This window comes from Sus scrofa, chromosome 1, assembly GCF_054392235.1.
Source record: "Sus scrofa isolate SSC_HxYL_T2T_F1_AM1 chromosome 1, Sscrofa_HxYL_maternal_Yorkshire_Landrace_v2.0, whole genome shotgun sequence".
Lineage (NCBI taxonomy): Eukaryota > Metazoa > Chordata > Mammalia > Artiodactyla > Suidae > Sus > Sus scrofa.
The window spans coordinates 173,446,176-173,461,312 of NC_139383.1; the positions used below are offsets into that span (position 1 = coordinate 173,446,176).

At 46.4% G+C, this 15,137-nt stretch overlaps 1 protein-coding gene across 21 annotated transcripts in view; it reads right to left on the bottom strand.

The window, feature by feature from the left end:
• Positions 1-15,137, bottom strand: part of NEDD4L (NEDD4 like E3 ubiquitin protein ligase) — a 374,906-nt gene that overhangs the window by 276,348 nt on the left and 83,421 nt on the right. The gene's annotated exons all lie outside the window — the stretch shown is intronic.

A 15,137-nucleotide genomic window follows, 5' to 3' on the forward strand; every position in this document is an offset into this window, starting at 1 on the left:
GGCCCTGGGGACACAACAGCCTGACCCACAAACCACATTCCCAGCCTGATCCCTCTCACAGTGCTTGGCCAGAGGGCAGCATCCTCGCTCTGTGACTGCAGAGAGATCTGCCAGGTGAGGTGGGCCTGGGAGGATGGGTAAGATTTGCTGGCAGAGAAGACAAGGGACAGCAAAGAGAGGCCACATGCATCCAGAGGACATTCAAACCCCAACTGAGAAAAAAACAACAAAAAACCTGAACAATGGACAAGAGGAATCAACCCCACAAGATCAAATCAGCAAATACACATGAAATATTGGCCCATCTCCCTCATCACCATATTCAAATTAAAATATATGATTTAATTTCCCTTAAATAGGGAAAACTCAACATTTAAATGTTCAGTCTGTGTATACAAACATGAGCACATTTAGAAAATGGTAATTCACAGACAGGGGCACTGCTGCTTAGGGGGAGAGAGAAGTGACCTGGCCAAGGTCACAGGGTGGGAGAGGCAGAGGTCAGGCAGAAACTCAGGTCTTTCTAGAACAGTGCTTCTCAACTGGGGTGACTACCGTCAAAAGGACATTTGGCAGCGTGCAGGAGTTTTTGGCTGCCACCATGTGGGGATCTGCCACTGCTATCTATTGGGTAGAAGCCAGAGATGTGACAAACATCCCACAACTCACAGGTCAGCCAGCCCAACAGTCAACAGTGTCGCCCTAGGGAAACCCTGTTCTAGAAACCACATTCTTGCAACCTTTCTGAAATAATTTATTTTTTTTTTAATTACCAAAACAGGAGTTCCCATTGTGGTTCAGTGGGCTAAGAACAAAACACAGTGTCCATGAGGAGGTAGGTCTGAGCTCTGGCCTAAGAGGGTTAAGGATCTGGTGTTGCTGTGAGTAGCAACACATCTGCAGACACAGCTCAGATCCCGAGTTGCTGTGGCTGTGATGTAGGCCAGCTGCTGCAGCTCCAATTTGATCCCTAGCCTGGGAACCTCCATACACTGCAGGTGCGGCCCTGACCCCCCCCAAAAAAAGTTACTAAAACAGCCAAAGGCATACAGAGGGAAGAGACAAAGTCACAGCTATCAAATCATACTGCAGAACATTCCATTTCTAAACAAGAGAAACCTCCCAGTCCTCACGCCTCCAGCACCAGCCTAAGCTCACAGGGCTCCAGCTGGATCCTGATTCCCAGCCTTCCCCACAGGTCCTCCTGGCCTCCTGCCTCCGACCACACCTACCTGGTCAACCCTCCCACCCACCTCTGCTCCACACATCCTTGTTAGAAGGTCACACAATCTGTAGGGACCAGTGGAAAATGAAAATGTGGGCCCTTTGTCCAAAACTTGCAAGACAGAAATTTCGAGAGCATTAAACCAAGCACAGAGCTGTCACCCAGTCAAAAGTGTGGGGCTGGTGTGACTGCAGCCACGGAGCACCAGCCCCTCGCCCTTCCCAGCCTCTGTACCACGTCCTTCATTTTCATCCTTTTCCAAAGTGCTCCCACCACTTTAGCGTCACACCCGAAGCTTAGCTCAGAACAGAGGACAGGCCCAGGGTGGCCAGGGCTGAGTCCTATGCTGGAACTTTCCACCACAGCCTCCACACCCCTGGCCCCTTCACTTACCACGAAGAGCCCTCCATGCCAGTCACCCAACCCTCCCCTCTTCAAAGGGGACTCTGGAACCCAGGTCATCACCTTCCTCGATGGCTCAAACCCATCATGACCCTAAGTGATGTCAGGCCCCAGACCCACGGGCGCCCTCGGTGCACAAATGGCCACCAGAGCCCCAAATATCTCCACCCACCTTCTACCTCAGCCACCCACAGCCACACTGGACTTCATTACTACCCAGAAATGCTCCGTCTCTGAAAACCCCAACACCAGGGTCCCCGACTCAATTTTCAGGTCCTTCTAGCGCCCCTTTCTGAGATCAACAGACCAACACTGGGATAAGAGCTGAGATTAACTCAAAAGTCAACTAGAATGTTAATTATCAAAAGTCTGGCACTGGTTCAACACTTTCATACATTCTTCTGGTCCTCGACAGAACCCTCCCATTCCGTTTTCCAGGGAAAAAACAATGCTGAGAGGGTTTGAGAAAACTGGTCTTGGTGGACCTGTCAGCCAGTAGTCCAGGCTCAGGCACTTGATCACAAAGCAGAATTGTTTCCGCCTGAGTCTATGCAGAACACTTTCAAACTGACCCATCATCAAAAGAATGCAAATGAAAAACAACAGTGTATGTTTTCAACCCAGCAGACTGACAAAGAGCAAAAAGAACCACGACCAGATTAGTGACAGTGTGGAGGAGACAGGTACTGTTAGAAAGAAAATTAAAAACGGATACCGTATTTCTAGAGGGTAATTTGATGAAATATATGAACAGTCTTGAAGAGCAAAGAGTTTGATGCAAACAGTTCACTTTTTGCAGAAATATCTAGATGTATTTACATGAATATTCATTAAGAGAAAAAACCCAAATACTTTGGTAATTATCATCTGGGACTGATTGAATCAGAGTAATAACTGTCATCACTAATACAACCATCAACAGGTACTGTCACAGCCAAAGTAAAGTGCTTTTATCTTGACAGAGTCTCACCTAGTCCTCACAACTCGGTAGATTTTGCAAATGAAGGAAACGCTGCCTAAATGGTTAAATAAACTGGCCACTCATACATTCAATGAGTAGTTCAGCTGCAACATGACTCCAGAATCTGTACCTTAGAGAAAGAGGGTGTAGAGCTGTATTTATTAACATGGAAAGATGCTCAGGATGTACTTTTTTCTTTTTCCATTTTACACTTGCACCTGAGGCACACAGAACTTCCCACTCTAAGGGTGGAATCAGAGCTACAGTTGTGGTCTACACCACAGTCACAGCAACACTGGATCCGAGCCACATCTGAGACCTACGCCACAACTTGAGGCAATGCCAGATCCTTAACCCACTGAGCGAGGCCAGGGATCGAACCCATGTTCTCAGAGAGACAATATCAGGTTCTTAACCTGCTGAGTCACAACGGGAACTCCCAGGATATACTATTGGCAGTGAAAATATAAGTTATATTAGAACAGAGCAAATCCGCATTCAAGATTTAACTCTTTAAAATGACAGAGTTCCTATCGTGGCTCAGAGGTTAACAAACCCACTGGTATCCTTGAGGACGCGGGTTTGATCCCTGGCCTCACTTAGTGGGTTAAGGATATAGCGTTGCCGTGAGCTGTGGGTGTAGGTTGTAGACGCAGCTTGGATTCAGTGTTGCTGTGGCTGCGGTGTAGGCCGGCGGCTACAGCTTCGATTGCACCCCTAGCCTGGGAACCTCCATATGCCTCAGTGGGTGAGGCCCAAAAAAGACAAAAAAAGAAATGACAGGCAGTGCTGGTAGTTTACTACCTTCCCAAGTCCAAGCCCGTCCTTCCCTTCCCTGCCCTCAGGTTCTGGGCCAGGACCCTACAGACTACATTTCCTGGCTCCCTTTCTAGCCGGCTTCCTGCCAGGAGCAGAGGGAGAGACTGCCTGCCTTCCTGTCTCAGTCAGTGTGGCCCTAGCATCATTGACCCCAGTCCTTCAGAGGGACATCCCCATCCACCCACACACTGAGGAACCCCCCAGCTAGAGGGCGCCCCCTCCACAGAGGTTCAGCATCATCCCTGACAGGGTTCAGGCCACCCCAGTTCCCAGACTCAGAACACAGCACATTCAACTAACACACAATTCCTAAGCTCCTACTGTGCATCGGGGCCTCTGCCAGGCACTGGGGACACTGCACCTCCATGGTGGGCTCAGCTCTGCCCGCAGGGCACCTGTCTCCCAACCAGGTCAGTGGCTCAGCAGAGAACCAGGACCAGGTGCTAAAACAGGAAGTGCTCTTGCTTCAGTCTAGTGAGATGCTGGGCAATTCTGATTTCCTTTTTATCCTCTCCTATGGTTTCTTTTTCTGTTGTTTTTCATGACTATTTACTTTTATAGTCAGAAAATCCAATAACTAGCTTTAAAATAAAGTGGACAAACTAGTTTTCCCTCTGATTCCTTAATGCTTTGGTATAGGATTGGCAAGATGAGCTGAAAACTAAACTGGAAAATAAAAAAGGTGCTGCTCTCAATATATAGTCATGAATGATATTTGGGGAAGAATATCCTCTGTTCTGCCCCCCCCCCCCATAAAGTCAAAAGAGATCCATCCCAGGAACAATGACAACAAAAACGCCTACAGAAGCACCTGGCATGTTTCTAAGCAGTAAGCTATGACTTAGTACCCTAGAGAACTATTTCAGGTGTCAAACATGAGACCACAGGGAAAAGGTCGATTCTAGATAACGTTAACTAATTCCCTTCTTACCTAAGTGGAGAGAGCACTTAGTACCAGGACCGATACCTGCGAAAGCCTACAACTGGCCCTGGGCTCTGTCTTCTCCCATCTTTGGACAGCTGTGGAAATTCTCTGCCTTGCGTGTCACACAGCCCACCACTGCATCTGCTTTATAAGGACCACTGGCAGGAAGGACTGCTTTTACTCCCTGATGATGCCTTTGTCCATCACAGCCTCTGAGGATGTGAACGGAGAACAAAGGATGGTCCAGCCCACTGGGGTTGCTAGAGCATGCATATCTTGCCACACTTTCTCTCTCTCCCCCTCCCTGTCCCTCTCCCTCCCTATCTCTCTCTCTCTCTCTCTCTCCTCATTAGCTTGCTTACAACAGCACACCATTCCTGGCATTAGGTTTGTAAAATGCTGTAACCCAAAGATCTCTGGAGTCTGTACTAGAGCCAGCTGTCATCACTGCAGATAAGGAAGAAAGATGGAAGTAAACTGCCCTTTTTCAAGAATACTTACACGAGTTACAGAAACGTCTAGTACAAGAGATTCTACTAATGATACATCCAGCTTTTTCAGAGAGGAGGCAGCTGCAATCTATCCAATGAGGTGGAGTCTAGTGTTTTAACACAAGGTCAAGGGAGGTGGGGTACTTTCTCCCCTATAACCTTAGGCACATTATGATGCCTCGATCTCAGTGAACAGAAATACAATCCTTTACCTTGAAGGGGTGGGAGGAAGGCTGATAAGGCACAAAGTTGCTAGGGCAGTGCCTAGCACACAAGAGGGCATCAAGGAGTTCCCACTGGTGCAGTGGAAATGAATCCAACCAGCAACTGTGATGTTGCAGATTCAGTCCCTGGCCTCACTCAGTGGGTTAAGGATCCAGCATTGCCATGAGCTGTGGTGTAGGTTGCAGCCCCGGCTTGGATCCCAAGTTGCTGGGGCTGTGGTGTAGGCCGGCAGCTGTAGCTCTGATTCGACCCCTAGCCTGGGAACCTGTCACAGGTGCGGCCCTAAAAAGAAAAAAAAAAAAAAGAGAGGGCACCAATATGTGTCATTTCAAACTCAAAGCGGAGGGTCAGGCGTCCTGAGCACTAACCAGGTCCCTGCCTGCTTTGCATCTCTGACCCTGTTATGAGGTCTCGTCTCCCCTCCCCCAACCTCCATGTCTAAAACTCTGCTGGCATCCAGCATGTTGGTGGCTTGATGGTCCATAAATAGCTTGAGTTGGAGGGTCTTCTTAAATGGAGTTAAGAAAATAAAGAAAGGGGAGGTTTGTCATTTTTAAGTCCCCTTTGCAAGGGGATGTGAAATTCTCACTTCAAGAGTCATCATTATCTGGGCCTCAATGTTCCTTAAGTATCTGGCATTAAGGAGGTAAGTGGGAAGATCTCTTCTGGAACACATAGGCTTGGCTGAGCCAGTAATGAGAAAGAGATTCAAGGCAGCTGTCTCTACAAAACCGAGTACAAGAGTCCCAGAACTCCCTTTTCTAGAGCCTGAGTTTCAAACTCTGCCGTTCAGACAGCCTCTGAGGCTTACAACACAGGAGCCCATCTGTCAGGCTGCAACGAGGCAGAGGAATCGGTCAACATCAGTTCCCTAAGTATCCCCATAGGAGGACACAGAGAGTCCACCTGAAAATGGAACACAATCACAGACATTACCTTAGAATCAGAATTTTAAAGTGGGTGGGTCCAATTCAGGTAGAAATTGTGTTGGGGGGAGGAGAGGAGATGACAAACCAGGCACCTGCTAGCGTGACGGTGATCTGAAATTTGCCATGACTGTAGTCTCATGCTCACCTTCGTAAAACAGTGCTGCACTGTTTTCTAAGCCCCCATGAGTTTCATCAGACAGCAGCTTGGAATGCAAGAGCCCAGCAAGGTTTTCTAACCACAGGCAGGGTTCTAAGATTATTTCACATTTTAAATATGAAATTTAGAAATTGGAGATAAACAACAGGAATTTTCCCAACACGCATATTAGCTACACTCAATCTAAATGACACATACAGGAGTTCCCATCATGGCTCAGCAGTTAACAAACCCAACTAGCATCCGTGAGGTTGTGGTTTCGATCCCTGGCCTTGCTCAGCAGGTTAAGGAGCTGGCGTTGCCATGAGCTGTGGTGTAGGTCACAGACTTGGCCCGGATCCCACGTTGCTATGGCTATGGCATAGGCTGGCAGCTACAGCTCTGATTGGACCCCTGGCCTGGGAACCTCCATGTGCCATGGGTGCGACCCTAAAAAGACAAAAAGACAAAAAGATAAAATAAAAATAAATGATACATAGAAACACATGTAGGTATTCATAACATCTGTCACATTACATATTTATTGCACTTATTACGTGACATTCATCACACTAGTCTAGAGGGAGAAACAGAACTTCATATGAATTTCATTAATTTGTACATACACAATCAGGAAACCAGAGTACACCATGGTCAAATTAAATGATCTAGCACTTGAAAGTCTTTTTTTTTTTTTTTTTTTTTTTTTTTTTTGTAAAGACTCTAGCTGGGCTCTTTCCAGCAAAAGGGCAATCTTTTGCCTCGTTTCCACCTCACTCTGACACAGTAGAGGAATTTTATTTTATTCTCTAATTCAAGATTACTTATTGCATCCCATCCTCCAAACCATACTTGCCTCTCCATGAGAATACTGTTTAAGAGCGTGTTTTCTCTAATCTGAATAATTTATATTTTTTTCTGTCCTAGCCTCACGGCTAAAAGACAATAAAAAGGTGCTTTTAAAACATTCTGAAGAGTTCCAGTGGCCTAGCAGTGAAGGATTTTGCAACACTGCTGTTAAGTGTTTATTTGGCACTGCTGTAGCACAGGTTCAATTCCTGGCCCAGGAACTTCCGAATGCCATGGCCAAGCGCGCGCGCGCGCGCACACACACACACACACACACACACACACACACACACACACATACCCCATACTGTGAAATCTCCTGTAAAGTGACAGCCCTGATCATCTTTTATCTGCACTTGACCAGCAACCAAAGAATCAGCTTTTCATTGGAGACAGGAGATAGGACACATCCAGAAAGTGTCACTGTCTTCTTAATACATGAGATGAATCCGAGGCCCGGAGCAGGGAGACAACGTGCCTAAAGACAGCTCATGGTGGGATGCTGGATCTCAACCAAACCAGGTCTGCCAACCAAAACCATGTTCTTCCCCACAGCTCTCTCGTCGGAATCATGGCTCACTGGTTGACAGCCGTCTGGAGCATAATGAAACCCTGAAGGCTTCCTTGCAGCCCTCCAATAATCTCAGACAACAGTTGATGAGTTGGAGCAAAGGCGACTGCACCTGTTTCATCTCCAGCAGAGACAAGCAGGCGGCTGAGGGCTGCACAAAGGATTCATTCATCAGAACTCCGCTGCAAAGGGGGAGATGGATGGATTACACGAGGGAGGCATTCCTCCTCTGAGAAAAACACTCCAAATCCACCACTCAGGGGAAAGGAATCCTGTGCTCAGAAATAGACAAAAGATTCCATTGATTATCCTACAAAGGAACCAATCCGATTGGAATTTTTGCTGCATGCAGCACCAATCTGCATTTTTGTAATATGACGAGGGAACATAGTGTGTATTTCCTTGTGCTTGTGGTCCTTTGTAGGGCAAACAGCGGGCTTTTATAAGCCTTGGGAATTACAATCAAATGAAGAAACTCACCCACCCCAACTTGAGAGGTTCCTTGATCTTTGCAACTAAATTTTCATCCTTCACACTTCATGTGCAGAACCCGCTATGGGACTGCGTGCTCAAGGCTATGTTCTTAACTAGACAGAAGCCCTCTGAGACCAGGTGTAGGTACCTCATCACCTCCTCCACCTTCTGGGAGCTCCCTCCAGTCCTGGTCCAGGCCACCAACATCTCTCACCTGGATGATCCAGACAACTCCTAACTTGGGTCCCTGCCTCTATCTGCTCTTGCCCTCTTCCAGTACAATAAAGGCGATGGCACCGATACCTTCCAGAAAACTCCCCAGCTCAAGGGGCCCTAACCATCAACGAAGACCCAACTGCACCCCTGGCACATGGAAGTTTCCAGGCCAGGGATGGAATCTGAGCCATAGCTATGCCCTATGCCACAGCTGCAGCACTGCTGGATCCTTAACCCACTGCACCAGGCTGGGACTCCGAACCCGAGCTGGTGCAGAGACAACACCAGATCCTTAGCCCAATGTGCCACAGCAGGAACCCCTACAAATCCCTGACTTTTAATTCAGCCCACTCCATTCCTTCCATCCCAAACTTGGCTTCAGCAGCACATTACTCTTGGGGTGGGTAGTGGAATCTATATCATTTTATGGGATCCCCTACTTCTAGATGTTAGCAAAGAAGCAGATGTGTGAACACAGCTGTTCTGAAGCCGAGCTCTTCAGACACAGATGTCCCCACTCAGCCAGATCTATATATAGGGCTCAACCAGAAAGTAGAGTGACTTTATTGTCAAGTAATGCAGACAAAAGACACCCTTGACCCTTGATCTGTTCCTAATCACCATCCGGGAGAGGGGTTTTCACTTTCCACTTTGCATTTTTTTTTATTTGATATTTTTAAAAGCAAATATTCACTGCTTTAAATAGATTTTTTTCTGATTCTAAAATTGATAGGAGTTCCCGTTGTGGCTCAGCAGGGTAAGGACCCAATGCTGTCTCTGTGAGGATTCAAGTTCAATCCCTGGCCTTGCTCAGTGGGGTAAGGATCTGGTGTTGCTGTGGCTCTGGCCTAGGCCTCAGCTGCAGCTCTGATTCGACCCCTGGTCTGGGAACATCCACATGCCACAGGTGCAGTCAGAAAAAGAAAAAAAAAAAAAAATGGCAGAATGGATTATCCTCTGAAGCTATCAGCCCAGTTCTCCCCATGTCTTCCAGACAAAGTTACAGTACATTAAGGATTCTGTCCCCCAAATAAACAACCAAGGGTACTGAGAGAAATATAACTGAAGGTCTCCAGTTCAGAGGGGGAGAGACAATCAGGAATCTGTTACCCTGTCCTCCCAGCTCACTCTAGAAAATCTGCAGTCATTTAAGGAACACAACCTCTTGCCTTTCAAACAGAATAACACAAGCTGAATTCGAGTTATTAAGGGGCCAAGAATCCTAAGTGAAGGGCAGTAAGTACCAGGAGCACTTCAGCTTTAAGAGCTCCATCAGGCCGGTGAAAGGCAGAGCACTGAGGGCTCAGAAGAATGTGCAGAGAACCAGTGGACCTGGTCAACCATGACTCTTCACCCCTGTGGACAAGGTCATACAGGAACCCTGGCATCCTGCTGTGTCAGCCACATGGTGCCCAGTCTAGTCCCTCAGCCAAGGAGTGAGAAGGGACAGGTGAAGGTGCTTAATTTACACATTCTTTAGTAATTTATCCACAAACTAAATAAAATGGCTTGTTTTCCAGGCCAGGAAAGTATCACAAGTGTGCACCTGTGCACATGCTAAAGGCTCAGCTTGGAGCACCTTTCCCCAGGCCCACACCCTGCGCTGCCCCTCGGGCACCAAACACCTGTCATCAACACCTCAATGGCAATGGTGGTGCTGCTAGTGGTGATGCCTGCCCGCTGGTTCTAACTCTACCACTTGTTCTTTCTGAAGAACTTCAGGAAGATGACAGGGAGAGAGGGGGCTCTTGCAAGCAACGCCACAGCATCGCTTTACGAGCTCATCTGCCCTGGGTTCTTCAAAACACAAGTCATACAATCCTTGGCTATGAAATCAACTTTGCGATCCTATTTATTTAATGAAATAAAATTGAAATACAACAGGGGAAACCAGCACCACTGAACTAGAAAACACCAGAAGCCAGTAGATGCAAACTATTGCCTTTGAAGTGGATAAGCAATGAAGTCCTGCTGTATTGCACAGGGCACTATATCCAATCACTTGAGATGGAACATGATGGAAGATATTATGAGAAAAAGAATGTGTATATATACATATATGTATATATGTGTAACAGGGTCACTTTGCTGTATAGAACATTGAATATCAACTATAATAACAAATAATAAAATTTAAAAAAAAAAGAAAAGAAAATGCCAGAAGCCAAGAAAGTGAAAAGGACCACCCACCAGAGACAAGAAAATCAGAGTGAAGGACAGGGGCTCTTCAGGGCCTTTCCCAGCTAACTAATCAGCCCCACCCCAGGTACCCACTGGCACCTCTATTCTCCACCCAGCACCTCAGAGCACTGCTCCCTCCCTCTGCCCTCTTCCTGCTCTTGCAAGGGTTTCTGGGCCCAGGAGGCCCCCCAGGCCCTGCTTAATCACAAACAGAACTCACCTGTCTCTATGGTCCTTTAGATGGGTTGAGCCTTATTACATGGAGTTGGGTTATCTGATTTCTTGCTGTAACAAGTAAAGCCACATTATCACGTGGCCCATGACTCACATTGGATGTATTTCTAGCAACAAGACAACCCAGAACACAGCCTGCAACCTTGAGGGAAACTCACACCCATCAAGGTGATGCTCTCTGCTGCTTTTTTTGGCCGTGCCTGCAGCATATGGAAGTGCCCTGGCCAGGGATCAAACCCACGCCACAGCAGTGAAAAGGCTAGATCCTTAACCTGCTGCATGACCAAGGAACTGTGCTCTCTGCTTTTTTCTTGAAAGCCACTAAATATTGTTCGTACTTAATTATGCTTCTGCCAGATCAGACATCATATTCACCTTAAATCTAACACAAACATGTAACAGTGAGTTCCAAACATATAAGGAAAGGAACATGGGAGAAATTCTTTAAATTAAAAAAAAAAAAATCTCATCCATTTCTTAATTTTTTTTTGTCGTTCCCCCCGCCCCCCTGTGAATTAGGAAAATCAGGCTATGATTCCATTTTTAGCGGTGAAACCTGTCAGCCGGTGCGCACAGCCCCTGCTGGGTTTCTTGAGGGTTAACACGTTCAGTTTGGGGTTGCACATTTCGAGGGAGTCAAGTAAACAGTAAAATATGCCTGAAGGAAAGTACTAGACCAGTGCTGAGTCTCGAAAAGCCTCTCCTCACATCCCCTACCTCTCAACAGCCAATTTCCTGGGCTGTTCTGGGACCTTCTGGAATGCCCTTCATCCTTGTCTTTCCACCTTGCTTAAATCTGAAGTTTCCTCAAAGCCTTCAGACCGCACAAGCCCTCCCCTCACTACTTCAAACCACATGCAAAGAACCACCCCCCCTTCCTGAAAGAGGGATGTGACCTGTGACTCTTGGCAGGAACTCCCAGGGTCCTGCCCATTCGTTCTCCTCCCATCTCTGGACTAGGACCCCTTTGCGTCATCCTTGTCTGACCCCAAACCCAGCCTGAACTTCGGGAAGGGAGGGCACTTAGGAAACAAGGGTCTATTCCACTACCCGAGAAAGCAGACCTTCTGTCATCAAAACCGCTGTACCAGGAGCTCAGTCATCAGGACGAGACCATCTCCACTCAGACTGGCTCTTCCTCAAAACCCCACTTTCTCTGCTCACATAGAACAATCATCTGTAAAGCACTTTCTCAGCCAACTGATTAAGTTAGGAAACCAACCGCCTCCCACAGAGAGCCGAAATTGTTCCTAACACCCACAATAAAAACACAGGAAACAGCCTCAGCATGTGAGCCGTTATCTCCATTATTTACTTACTTTACCTCTAAGACACAACAATTTCAAACTGGGTTTTTACACTCAAATCTCCCTTGGCTTCCCCAATGGAGACTGTGACTGCTGTTTTCAGCCACCAGGGGGAGCAGGCATTCAGTTTCCTGGCCAACCCCTCAGGGGCATTTACATCAATGAGCAAAATGGAAATCCACTGCCTACTACAGGAGACCCAACAGCAGTCTGAATAACCTGGGGTCTCTCCGCAAGAGACCCGCTTCCGTTCTTCCCAGAACTGATGTGGCTGCTGGCTTCTCTCTTATTAAAACGGTGAACTAAAGACAAACAAAACGATCCCACAAGTCAAGGGGTGAAAGATATTCAGGCCCGCACACCAGGAATACCAATGAAGAAAACTTTGTAAATGTGTTAATTCCACAAGAAAAGCCAAGAACCAGTGGGGAATTTACTAGAAAGAGGTTGGCTGAAGCCAAGTATGCCAAAGGTTAGTTTTTGCAGAATGCCTGCAATCACAACTTGGAATTTCACAGTCTGCATCAACTGTATCTATCAATAGATAGAGCTCCAAGAAAAAAAGGTGATTTTTATCTCTCAAATCAAAGTCAGAGGGCCTCCACCTCAATACAAATTTACAATCAGAAGAGCAAATGAAAAGAGAGAAGGCACCAAAAATATAGTATGGCTCTGCCTCTAAGAAGAGGCGCACACACTCATGTTGACGACATACTGCTACGGGACCTTTGACCGAAATTGCCCAACTTGGCCAAGCACGACAATAGCCGCTGGCATGATGGCAGGAGGCCCTGATAAGGAACCGGGTGCCTCCCTGAAGACTAACCAGGAGGATTAGGGAGAGGCCAACAGGAGGAAGGAGACAACCAACCTCCCCAGGATCCTTGGCACTGGAATGCATCTTGGCTGGGAGGTGTGCAGGCCACCAGGAAGGACCCTGGGTCAGACCAAGCACAGGCCAAGCAAGACGACTGGTCAGAGACAACCTGGAAACTAACTCCATTCCAATAAAACCAGAGACTGTGAGGCACGTGGCAGAGCAGTTCTCCTGGGTTCCCTCACCCTGCTGCTCCCCCCCACCCCCCACCGCCGGCCACCCCTTCCCAGTAAAGCCTCTTGCTTTGTCAGCCCATATGTCTTCTCAGACAATTCATTTCCAAGTGTTAGACAAGAGTCCACTCTCAGGCCCTGGAAGGGGTCCCCCTTCCTGCAACAATGCTGCAGTTTTAAAAGCACATTCCCTGAGTAAGAGAGATGTTGTTACACTAAAGCATGAGGCCGGAGTCATTACAGATCTCAGGATGTTGGAAGATTTGCCACATCATTCCTTTCCTCAACATCCACCCCTCCCTTCTTCCACTTACTCATTACACTGCAATGGGCTTAATCTGAACGGGTATCATAGCAGAAGCTGGTATCAGACAAATAAGAAGGCCCATCCCTGCCTTCGAGGAGACGGAAATGCAAAAGCAGGCAATTCCAACAAAACGTGAAACCCTTGCATTGAGGATACACAGGGCACAGTCCCATTCCAGTAACCCTAGTTCTACAAGGGAGGAGGGAAAAGGTAATTTTGAAATTTCACTTAGGAAGAAGAATGGTTTTGCTTGATTTGGGTGGCAAATGACAGCCAGATTAAGATGATGAAGCTCCATTCTCTCTCCCTCACAGCCTCATCCCCACAAAGGGGATAAAAATTAATACCTCTCTCCAAGACTTGTTATGACGATTAAATGAGCTCATACTCTACTCATAAAGCACTTAGAACTCAGACTAGCACAGAGTGTGTGCTTAATACACTGGCTTTTTAATCACCATAATGAAACACAGGTGAGGCCATCGGGTGTGGGTGAAAGGGAAAAAGATACCTTTGCTTCATTACAAATACTAATTAGTCTATTAAGAAAAAAAATCAGTTTGCAATTTAAGAGTTTAGCTGCTGGAGTTTCTACTGTGGCTCAGCGGTTAACGAACCCAACTAGCATCCATGAGGACGTGGGTTTGATCCCTGGCCTCGCTAAGTGGCTTAAGGATCTGACATTGCCATCAACTGTGGTGTAGACTGCAGATATGGCTACGATCTCACATTGCTGTTGCTCTGGCGTAGGCCGGCGGCTACAGCTCTGATTGGACTCCTAGCCTGGGAACCTCCATATGCCATGGGTGGGGCCCTAAAAAGACAAAAGACAAAAAAAAAAAAAAAGTTTAGCTGCTTATTTCAATATACATACTTATCAGTGGGACCTAATCAAACTGACAAGCTTTTGTACAGCAAAGGAAACCATAAAAAAAAACCACAAAAAGACATCTTACAGAATGGTAGAAAATAGTTTCAAATGATGCAACTGACAAGAGTTTAATCTCTAAAATATACAAACAACTTACACAACTCAACAACAAAAAAACCAATAACCCAATGGAAAAATGGGCAAAAGACCTGAATAGACATTTTACCAAAGAACATATACAGATGGCCAACAAGCACATGAAAAAATGTTAAACATTGCTGATTATTAGAGAAATGCAAATCAAAACTACTATGAGGTACCACCTCACACTAGTCAGAATGGCCATCATTAATAAGTCCACAAATAACAAATGCTGGAGAGGAGGTGGAGAAAAGGGAACCCTCCTGCACTGTTGGTGGAAATGTAAATTGGTACAACCACTATGGAAAACAGTACAGAGGTACCTCAGAAAACTAAATATGGAACTACCATATGACCCAAAAATCCCACTCCTGGGCATATATCTGGACAAAACTTTCCTTGAAAAAGATATATGTACCCCTATCTTCATTGCAGCACTAGTCACAAGAGCCAAGACATAGAAACTAAGTGTCTATCGACAGATGAATGGATGAAGAAGATGTGGTACATATACACAATGGAATACTACTCAGCCATAAAAAAAGAACAAAATAATGCCATTTGCAGCAACATGGATGGAACTAGAGACTCTCATCCTGAGTGAAGTAAGTCAGAAAGAGAAAGACAAATACCATATGATATCACTTATATCTGGAATCTAATATATGGCACAAATGAACCTTTCCACAGAAAAGAAAATCATGGACATGGGGAACAGACTTGTGATTGCCAAGGGGGGAGAGAGTGGGCTGGACTGGGAATTTGGGGTTAATTGATACAAACTATTGCCTTTGGAATGGATAAGCAATGAGATTCTGCTGTA